The sequence below is a fragment of the Myotis nattereri genome (genome assembly GCF_964212035.1).
Source record: "Myotis nattereri genome assembly, chromosome: 4".
Lineage (NCBI taxonomy): Eukaryota > Metazoa > Chordata > Mammalia > Chiroptera > Vespertilionidae > Myotis > Myotis nattereri.
This window is the reverse complement of record NC_138079.1, coordinates 95,346,983-95,357,863: the sequence shown is the minus strand read 5'-3', so window position 1 is coordinate 95,357,863 and position 10,881 is coordinate 95,346,983. Positions and strand designations below refer to the sequence as shown.

Genomic DNA, 10,881 nt, shown 5'->3' with positions numbered 1-10,881 from the left:
CTAGGAGGCACCTTTCAGCCCCTGAGACTGGGGTTTAACCCATGCCTGCGTGAGCTCCAGCTCCCAGATCCATAGCTACCAGAGAGCAGCCTCAGGCAGGGCCTGCATCTTAGCCCTTTCTCCTGCTTTTCTCCAGCTGCCGGGGCACTCAGGTGTGATGGGAGCGGGAGGTAGGGGTCAGGAAAGGGGGGTGATGCTGCAGTTGGCCTGACTTCATGCCACACACTTCCCTCAGCTCCCACACGTGGCTCTCCTGCCTCTGGCCACAGCATCCTCCCCATCACCCCGGTGACCAGAAACAGACTTTGTCTGCGACTTTCTCTGGCCCCTCCCTACCTGAGCCCTGTGGATCCGGCCACTAAAATGTCTCACACATGCCAGGCCTCCCCTGCAGCCCTCACTGTCGTTCTCCATCGTCCAGCTCTCTTGGGAACCATCCCCACATCTCCTAACTGTCCCCGTGTCCGCACCTCCTGATCTCCCCCCAGCCCCACACACGTCTGCCAAAGGCTCTGCCCCGCTGGCCTCTGACCGGGTCTCACTCTGTGGTCCAAACTCCTGCGCTCGCTCCACGGCTCCATCTCAGCTTCCTTCTTCTTCCTCTAGATCGGCCACCTCACATCATGCCCAATCCAGCCCACAGCACGTTGTAGATCAAGTGTGACTGGTGCACAACACGCTCATTTGATGACGTGTTGTCAATGGCGCTTTCAGGTTGCAAGGTGAGTAGCTGCGACCGAGAGAGCTGCGACAGAGACCCTGCAAAGCCTCAGGCATGTACCATCTGGCCATTTTCAGATGGTGATTATCTCTGTCCTAGATCCAGCCCCCGCTGGATGGCACCGCATGCTGGTCCCTCACGCACACTCCAGACTTTTGAATCCCTGGGCCCCTGCCCACTTTTGCCGGAGCCATCCTGTCGGCCTTGGGGTGCCCAGCTCCAAGCAGCCGCACTGGGCATTCCTTCCTCAAGCATTCACGGCGTGGGCCCGGAGTGCTGGGAGGATGTCCTTGCTCTCAGGGGCCCATGAGCTGCTGACTCAGCTGCTGATCAGAAGGACCTTTCGGGCCTTCAAGTAGCGGCCGAGGCCTCTCACGTTGTTATGGTAGCGCCCTGCTGGCCAGAGGCCAGGGTTCCATAGCGCACAGTGCAGGTCAACATAGTCCATTAGAGAAAATGAATGGATTTCTCTCCCCCTGGGTCCATTTCTGGGTTGTCGCCCTGGGGGGCCGGACTCCATCTCCCCTGGGATCCCAGGCAGGCCGGTTGCTGCTGACCTCGGGGCTTGCCTACTTTCATATGCAGATGCATTGCCGGCTGATCTTGTTAGAATGCAGATGTCGACCCGCAGGTCTGGGATGGAGCCCAAGGTTCTGCATTTATAACAAGTTCCTGGATAATAGGGATCCTGCTGGGCCACGGACCACACTTTGAGTCGCAAGGATATTGGCTTTGTCCAGACCAGCTGAAAGGATGTAGGGGGAGGGGAGGGACCCAGTCTCTCTGGGAGATTTTACTGTGCAGCCAGCAGGAAACCGAACCTGGAGCCACCATTCTACGGCTGCGAAGCTTCCCTCCACATATCCTCCCTCACTTCCAGCATCAGTGCCACCTACACTGCGGTCCTCAAAGTGAGGGCTCCGACCCAGCACCAGCAGCGCCTGGGGACTGAGTACAGTGCTTGTCCCAGGTTCTACCTCAGAGCTACTCTCAGGTGGGAGCACACTGTCCTTCGAACGTCTCATCCTGGGCCCACCTGTTGGCTCCTACCTCACCTCCCTGCCTCTGGCCACCCCCCACCAAATTCGCCGTTTATTCTGTAGTGACAGTGAGTTTCCAGAAATGTCCATCTGACTAGAGTGCTCATCTGCTTACAGCCTTCCAGGGCTCCCCATCGCCCTCAAACCCGTCTCAGAGCGTCAAGGCCCTCTGAGGCCCGCACCCTCCCAGGAGGTCCCCAGTGTCTGGAAGGACCAACATCGAAGACCGGGAGTTATTCTCCACCAGGTGCTCTGTTAGCAGGGACCGAAATGAGGCCTTTTTAATGACCTGGAAAGGGTTTCTGACTTTCTCTGCGCTCGGTAGGAGGTTGAGCTCTACAGAACTCTCTTGTTATTGGAAAATATTTTGGGGAAAAACTCTGTCTCCTTTACCTCATGTTCACATTATCCTTCAAGCTGCGCACAGAGATTCCAGGGCATAAGCGCAGGGAAAACCCTTGCACATGAATTTGCATCCTCCAGCCTCCCCTTCTCTCCCAGCCATCAGCTCCCATTGGTTTGCCCACTTACTGGGTCACTGGAGCTTATACAGATACTGACGTCTGGGTCTCATGCCCAGGGACTCTGTTTTCATTGGTTTGGGGGGGATGACTGGGTATTGGGGTTTTTAAAAGCGTCCCAGCCCCACCCCTGATGAACACAGTGGCAGCCTCGATTGAGAACTGCATTTGGCCTGAGATCTGCTGTTGGAGTCCAGAAAGCCTGTTTAGCAAGAGATGGAAGAACTGTTTTCTTCGCTTGAGGAATAGGGTGTCTCTGGGCCCAGCTGCCTGAGCCCCGCTGCTGGTTCCTGTCCGACACAAGGCTGGGGGACCTGGATCTTGGAGGCATCCAACTGAGCCCACCCAGCGGGGCAGGGGTTGGATCTAACAGTGACTGCATTCCACACACGTTCACTCTTTCATCTGTCAGGATACCTGGCCAGGTGGGTGTTATCATCTTGACATCACAGACCAATAAACTGGGATTTGGTGAGCTTTCAACAGGCTACCTTTCATCAAGCACTTTAACCTTTGCTGCCCAGCTGGTGTGGCTGCTCATGGCTGAGTGACAGCTTAGGCACCAAGAGGTCACTGGTTTGATTCCTGGCCAGGGCCCATGCCCCGGGTTGTGGGCTCGATCCCCAGCAGGGGGTGGGCAGGAGGCAGCCAGTCGATGATGTTTCTCTCTCATCGATGTTTCTATCTCTCTCATTCTCCCTAAAATCAATAAAAAGTATATAAAAAAAGAACTTTCACCTTTGCTGAGTGCTTCACATCCATTTCCTCACTGAACCACATGAGATACAGATGTTGTCTTAGGTGAAGAAGTAGAGACTCAGAGAAGTGCAGTTACATGACTAAGGCCACACAGCTCTCCGAGGGACATGAACCTGGGATTGAGGTCCTAGACCCCTTTCTAAAATAACCCTAAACTCCAGCTTCCCAGCCCTCTCTGACCTTCATCTCTAACACTGAGCACACATTAAAGACCCAAACCGGTAAGTGGGTGCAAGGAGCCTGTCAGGCAGCCTTGTATGCAGGCTTTCCCTGATTCGTCCCAGCAGCCAGAGCGGGGAAGGTTCCAATTGTCATTCGAAGACACGTTGGAAATTGTGTTAGTAAAAATTACTTCATGGAATGAACTCTTAGATCAATTCTTGTTGCAATGAGCTGGAATGAGATTTTTGCTCTTCCCACATGTAATGCCTTCAATTCAGTGATGAATGACCAGAGTCAGCAGTGATCTGACATTCCAGTGCCGCGCACGGCCCGGTGCAGCGTTCTCCTTTGCTGGCCCGATGCGGAGGGAAAGCAGACCTACGGGGGTGCACTGTTCACTGCCGCAGAGCTGTTTGATACAGGCTTTTTTCTTTATTCACGGAGAATTGGCCATATGAACACTTGGATTCATTTGTTTTAAAAAAAACCTCTCTTAGGTCCCCGTGCGGATATAAATGACCACACGCACGCATCTATTTGTGTGACTTAGGGCCAGCGCATCTCCTCCCTGGGTGTCTGTTTCCTGGTCTTTCAAATGACAGGATTAGATCAGGTAGGTTGCTGTTGGCTGAAATTCTGGAGATGCTATTAGGTGTTAAGAATTTTTTTTTTTTTAAAAAAAGGAAAACATTTAGAGAGATGTTAGGTTTTACAATGCAAATTGTTCCTTTTCTTCTTTTCTTGCTCTGCCCCAGTCCATTAAGTAAGAACTTATCCCCACAGGCCTGCCCTCCCCGGGGGCTGCGGGAGCAGCTTTGACCCTAAGCTCCTGTAACTGGACATCTGAGGGGGCTTGCCGTTCTGGGGAGCATTTTCATGGACTGGGGACGCAGCCTCATCCAAACGCGGACTGTTCGCCCGCAGTTATTTCTTACTGTCCTTGTGGGACCCTGCCCGCTGAGCCCCTTCCGCAGAGGGCAGAGGCAGCCCCTGCGACACGCACCGCCACGCTCTCCGACCAGGTGCCTGCACTCTGCCTTGTATCTCCCCTGCGAGTGTTTCTCATTCTGTGGTGACCCTCGCTATCCCCAATATGATGTTTTGACTAAAAAACCCACCTTTTCTTGTGCCAATATGGCCACGTCCCCTTTATTTGGCTAGCATCTGCATGATGTATCTTTGTCCATCCCTTCACTTCCTTTCTTTCTTTTTTCTTTTTTTTTTAAAAAATTTAAAACAATCTCCTTTAATGAGCTTGGAAAGGCTTGCTCTTTGCTTGTTACTTAGGCAAGCGAGTTCCTTATTTTTTTCCAAATTCTTTATTGTTGAAAGTATTACATATGTCTCCCAGCCCTCTCCCGCCTCCCTGCACAGGCCCTGACCACCCTGCTGTCTGTGTCCACTGGTTATGCTTCTATGCACACATACAAGTCCTTTGGTTGATCTCTTACATCCCTTCACTTTCAATCCTTCTGTTTTTATATTCTAGCTTTTTTCTTTTTAAAGAGTGTATAGGTGGGTTTCCCCCCACTGCAATCTGATAATCTCTTTAACCAGGGTGGTTATACCATTTATATATGTGGATATTAATATATTTGGACTTGTTTTTCTCATTTTAACTTCCTTGAATTTCATTTATCCTGCTTTGTATGATAAATATTATGTTAAATGTTAAATATGCTGCCATAGACTGAATGATATATTATATATGTATATATAATATACAGTGGATCCTCGGTTCTTGAACTTAATTCATCCCAGAAGGCTGTTTGAGAAGCAATTTGTTCGAAAGCTGAATCATTTTTCTCATTAGAAATAATGTAAATTGAATTAATCCGTTCTAGACCCCCACATGGTTCCCTGTTTTAACCTTTCTTATGCAGTACACGTCTAATGTACTGTTGAATCTATGAACAGACACTTTCCTGAAATTTATCTACCACCCCTACTAGCCTTAAAGCAATCTCTCTCAGCACTCGTCCAGGGGTGTCTTCCAGGTCAGCAGCAGCATCTTTGCTTACAGTCACCAGCTAACTGCCTTTTGTTTATCCAAACCAGCAACAGCTTTTCTACCTCTTCAATTGCCTGCGGTCATTGTTTCTTTCACACCCTGAGCAACATTAGCACTCCTGATGGCCTCTTTATGTTTTAAAATTATGCTAATTGTCCATTTCAGCCAGCACAGAAGCAAAGAGAAAAACCAGGGAAAATATTCACAGCACTATATCTTCAGATATTAACAAGTCCAGGTTTAGCCACTGGCATTTTCTTCTTTGTTTGCGGCCTGAGAGACTCATTTGTCTCTTATCATGAGACGGTTGTCAGGTTGAGAACTGAAATTTGTTCAACAACCGAGACATGTTTTTCCTTGAACAACGTGGTTGAGAACTGATTGTTCCAGATGAGAGATGTTGGAGAACCGAGGTGTGACTGTATACATATATGGAGAGAGAGAGCGCGAGAGAGCACACTTTTCTTCTTTGGTCTGTAAAACTTAAGATTAAAAAACTTTTCTCTCTCTCTCAGGATAAAAGTTATAACCCCTGGTTTTACTCTTTAAGTGGTTATCTTTAAATTTTCCTATGCACATGAAACTTCATAATCTTAATGTGAATCTTGTGACTATTACCAGCCCCTGCCCTGCCTGAACCTACAATGAACATGGACTATTTTAAACCGAGTTATCTCCCTGCTACGCTATATGCTCTTGTTGCCCAGGATTTCAGTCCTGCCTTTCTATTAAATCTACTTATTAGATGATTATTTTTAGGTTATGAACCCAATGACCATCTAGATTTCTTTGCACCTTTCCACCCCACCTTGCCATTTCTTCTTGCTTCTCAGACCTTCCTATTCAGGGTCATTTTTATTCTTCCTGAGCTATCGTTGAGTTTTTGTTAGGCTGAAATGCCCTCAGTTGGCCTTTGTTCTTGAGATATCATTTTGTTAAATATGCTGCCATAGACTGAATGTCTGGATCCACCTACAATATTCTTATTTTGAAACCTAAGCCCCAATATGATAGTATTAGGAGGCGGGGCCTGTGGGAGGTCAATAGGTCATAAGGGTGGAGCCCTCAGGAGTGGGATTAGTGCCCTTATAAAAGGCACTTCTGCCATGTGAGGACATGGCAAAAAGATGGCCCTCTATGAGCAAGGAAGCTGTATTTTTATTTCTAGAATATCTTCTATTTACACTGGACATAAGCCAAGAAATCCCTGCCAGTTCTTGTGAGACAGTAACTCACAGCTAAATACTGACCATATAGGAGCAAATGTGTGAGGAAATATGATATGGCGGAGGTTCTGCATGGCTGTGCCACTGGGTGTGTGGAGGAGGGGGTGGCTGTGGGGAGGGCAAAGGCCAGGAGTTCCCTCTGCTACTTTGGGAGAACATTCATAGTGTGTAACCGTGAAGTGTGTTGGGGAACCCTGTTTTCAAGCAATCTCAGAGCTTCATCAGGCCTCCGGAGATGGAGAGAGGATGTGATTCCACACGCAGTACTGGGATGATGAATAGAGCCAGGCCCCTCCTTCCTTGCAGTTGACATTCTAGTGGAGGAGAGACAATTTCAAGGAAATAAGTAAATAAAAACAGAGAATGTGTGATTGCAGTAGGTTCTATGACGTAGAGTGAGGCCTGGAGAGTGAGGAAGGGGTGATTAGGTAGAACGGAAAAGAAAAGCATCTCTGATAGGGTTTGTTTAAAATTTTTTTTTTTTTTATTGGTTTCAGAAAGGAAGAGAGAGAGAGATAGAAATATCAATGATGAGAGAGAATCATTGCTTGGCTGTTTCCTGAATGCTCCATACTGGGGATCGAGCCTGCAACCCAGGCATGTACCCTGACTGGGGATTGAACTGTGACCTTCTGGTTCATAGGTCGATGCTCAATAGCTGAGCCACACCGGCCGGGCTCTGAAAAGGATTTTTGAGCTGGAACCTGAGGCTGAGAGTGTTGCCTCTGCACAGAGCTGAAGAAAGTGCTCCTGGCAGACATCAGCGGTGGGTGAGGTAAATAAAAGTGAAGGCTGTGGGAAGGAATACTCACAAACAAGTGACAGGAAGGAAACCTGTGTGTTTGGCACTGTATTAATGTGTTGCTTCCTGATACAATACCACACTCTTGGCAGCTTAAAACACACTTGTGATCTTGTAGCGGGCCAGAGGGTCAGCAATTTGGTTAAGGCTTAACTGGGTCCTCTGCTTAGGGCTGCAGTCAGGGTATCAGCCAGAGGGCATTTTCATCTCAAGACTCATCTGGGGAAGGATCTGCTTGCAGCATCATTCAGGTTGTTGGCAGAATCTACTTTCTTGTGGCTACTTGACTGAGGACCCTGGTTGTTGGTTGTTGGGTGGACACAGCTCTCGGGTCCTTGAGTCTGAAGTTCCTAGATCCCCCAGCAAATCTTCTGCCATATGGCTTCCTCCACTTGACTATTTCATCAAGCCAGCAAGGATCTCTCAGCTCAGGGAGAACCAGTCCTTCTTTTAAGAGCCTTCACCTGATTAGGTCAGGCCCACCCATGATTTTCCTATTGATGAACTCAAAATCAACTGATATGGGACCTTGATTACAGCTACATATCTCTGCACTATTGTCATATTCTTTTGGCTCAGGCAAGTCCCGCCCATCCTCAAAGGGAGGAAATTTACAGCCTCAAGAGCATCAGGGACAGAGATCATGGGGCTTGTCTTAGAATTCTGCCTCCCATACGTACATTGTGAATGAGAGTGGGGACTTATGCCAGGTGCTACTAGTTGCTATCTCAATACTTCACCTCACTTTCTTCCTCAACAATAAAACCCTGATTTTATTTAGGACGCGAAGTGCCCACCTAAGAAGGATTGGCTTCCCAGGCCGTCATTGGTGATGTGACATAGTTCTTGCCAATGACTTGTGAGTGGCAACCTAAAGAAAAGTTATCCTTTTCCTGATAAAAAGGGACAGACCCAACTGGCATGTGACTTTTCTCCTTTGCTTCTTTCCCTTTTCCTGCCTGGAACTTGGACACAAAGCCTGGAGGTGGAGCAGCCATCTTGTGACCACGAGGCTTCCGATTTTCTGAGAATGGCAGAGCAAGAAAATAGAAAGGGCCTGGGTTCCCAACGGCATTTGGAGCTCTCTGGACCACTTCTGGACTTCTTGTCACATGAGAAAAGTATCTAACATTTGGTTATGCAAATATATTTAAGTTTCTGTTACATGTAGCCAAATGCAATCCTAACATACAACATATAAGGCTAAGTCAGGTCATGGAGGTCCTTGTTGGTCATATTATGTAGTGTGGGTTTCATTCTAAGTTAAATAGGAAGATGTTGAAGGCTTTGTTTGTTTGTTTGTTTGTTTTTTAGAAAAACATCTTTTATTTGGGTAACATGTCCCCAAACAGATCAGTAAGTAAAATAGATTCTAGAGAATATGCCCCATACACAGTTCTACACCCCCCCTCCCCCCCAAAAAATAACCCTGGGGGTGAACATTCCCCATCCCCTCTTGGGCTCCTATGGTATAAAAATTTTTGGCAGCTCAATGTTTATCACCTGTTTGGGGCACCATATATCCATGTTCAGTATTACTAGGGTGCAGCAATGGTAGGGCCCTCAGATCTGCTAACTCTCCCTCCACCCTAACTCAGAAAACATTTCTGCCCCACCCCCGAATCTAGCACTAAAACAAGGAGCAGGAGGACCCCTTCACTGAGGTGCCGAGCAGGGCTCAGTGTATCACTGTGCTTTGAGAAAGAGGGAGGCATTTTAAAAATAGAGTGAGCAGAACTGGAGAAGCCAGAGAGGGTACCAATACTGGCAGGAAGAGGCCCCTTGGCACCAGTGTCTTGGGAGAAGGGAAGAGGGAGATAGATGTGAGAGTAGGAGCTGAGAAAATTAGGAGGACGCCACTCCAAACGACAGAGGGCTGAAACGGGCTAGAAACAAGAGAACTGCTGACTCCGAGCCTGTGTCCCCTCTACTCCCATCTCAAAGCACCTGGGCACCGTACTTTAGCCTCCCTGGTGTCTGTTTGTCCCTGTGCAGTGTCTGCCCGATTCCAGCACTCAGTGTCTTCCCTAATACTAATGTCTCCTGATCATGTCTCTAGTGACTTGACCATGCCTTGTCCCTTGAGCCTGGGGACCAGGTTTTTGTCTACCCACTTCTTTCCCATTGGTTGAGTTGTCCCAAAGGCTCCATCCCCACCTCTCAGAGAACTCCTTGGTCTTCAATACTTCCCTTCCCCATTCCTGGGGAGGGAAGATGGGTCAAGGGCACCTGGTACCCAATCTCCTCTGCCCCTCTTGGAGCCCCCTAGACTTGAATGAAGAGTAGGCCAGTCAGTAAAGCAAAGCCTGATAGGAGCAGAAGGACCTAGAGGATCCTCTGGTCAGAAGTGGCCAGCTCCTGGGACAGGATTTCCAAGAAGGTGATAGAAAGGCGCCAGCTGCCAGGCGCTCCAGCACAGACTGGGCCAGCTGGTGCAGTGGGCCAGCCGACTCTGCCAGAGCTGCACCCAGCCCCATGCCCGGAGGTGTCACGCATGAGAAGAGAATGCCACAGCCAGCCACCACCTTTGCTCGCTGGTGGCTCTGCAGCAGCCTCAGGGACAAGCTGATGGCCAAAGTCCCCTCGTGGAGCCGCAAAGCCCGACACAGCTCCATGGCCCGAGCCCGGTCTCGCTGCAGTCCCACTGCCAGCCCCTCAGACACAGTGCAGAGCCAGGGAGGAGACCAGTACACAGGCACGCAGGGCTGAGGGAGCTGCCAGCGCTCCGCTTGCCTGTGGGAGGCCTTGCCCGTCATGCCAATCTGCGGCCCACCATTCACTGTTCCCAGCAGCGCCCTTGTCTCCCCTCGAGCTGGTGGCACTGACTGCTCCTCGTAAGCCAGTGTGAGCTGCTCCGTCACCAGGACCAGGAAGAAGCCCATAGCCAGGATAAATTCTTGTAGGGGACACTGGAGCATCACATGCAGTGCTGCCAGGGCCTCCTCTATGGCAGACAGGTAGTCAGGCAGCAGGTCCAGGAGACAGGTGGTCAGGGCTTTCTGGAAGGCTGAGGCGTCCGGGTTAGCTCCAGGCCGGCGTAGCACACAGATGGGCACCAGACTGCAGATGAGAGTGAGCACCAACAGGAGCACCAGGGCCCCCAACTTCACCTCCAGTCCCACCGGCAGTGGGGGGGGGATCCGAGGCCACTGCCTCTGGGTACTCCACCAGGAGCTCTGGTTCTCCCCAGGGCCCCATGGTGGCCGTGGCTGCTCCAGGGGCTCTCAGACCTAGAGAGGGTCTCACTTCATGGCACCCGCTCGGTTCCGGCCTCCAGTCGGGAGTCTGTTGAAGGGATTTTGATCAGAGAGGTGTCTGGATTGATTTATGTTTGGAAAAATCTCCTGGCTATGTGGCAAAGCATGATCTGACATGGAGCATCGTGCAAGACTGCAAATGAAGGCTCCGCGAAGGTAAGTCACCCAAGGTAGCACAGCCAGAGTGGGATAGGCTTGGGCTGCAAACTGCGTGTTTGCTTGACTGGCTTTGGCTGATGTCTCTGATGAAGGTCTTTGTCTTCCTGCCGTTGCTGGAGGAGCCTGAAGCTACCACATCACTTGATTTACCTCTGGAGTCCCATTCTCCGAAAAGCTTCATGATTTTCACAATCATAAAAGAGAAATTCATTCTGGGTCTGGA

At 49.8% G+C, this 10,881-nt stretch overlaps 1 pseudogene across 1 annotated transcript; it reads right to left on the bottom strand.

The window, feature by feature from the left end:
* Nucleotides 1-9,507: 9,507 nt before the first annotated feature.
* Nucleotides 9,508-10,440, bottom strand: LOC308518671 (zinc transporter ZIP1-like; annotated as a pseudogene). Its single transcript has one exon. The product of its transcript is annotated as a zinc transporter ZIP1-like (transcript).
* Between the last annotated feature and the right edge of the window lie 441 nt (nucleotides 10,441-10,881).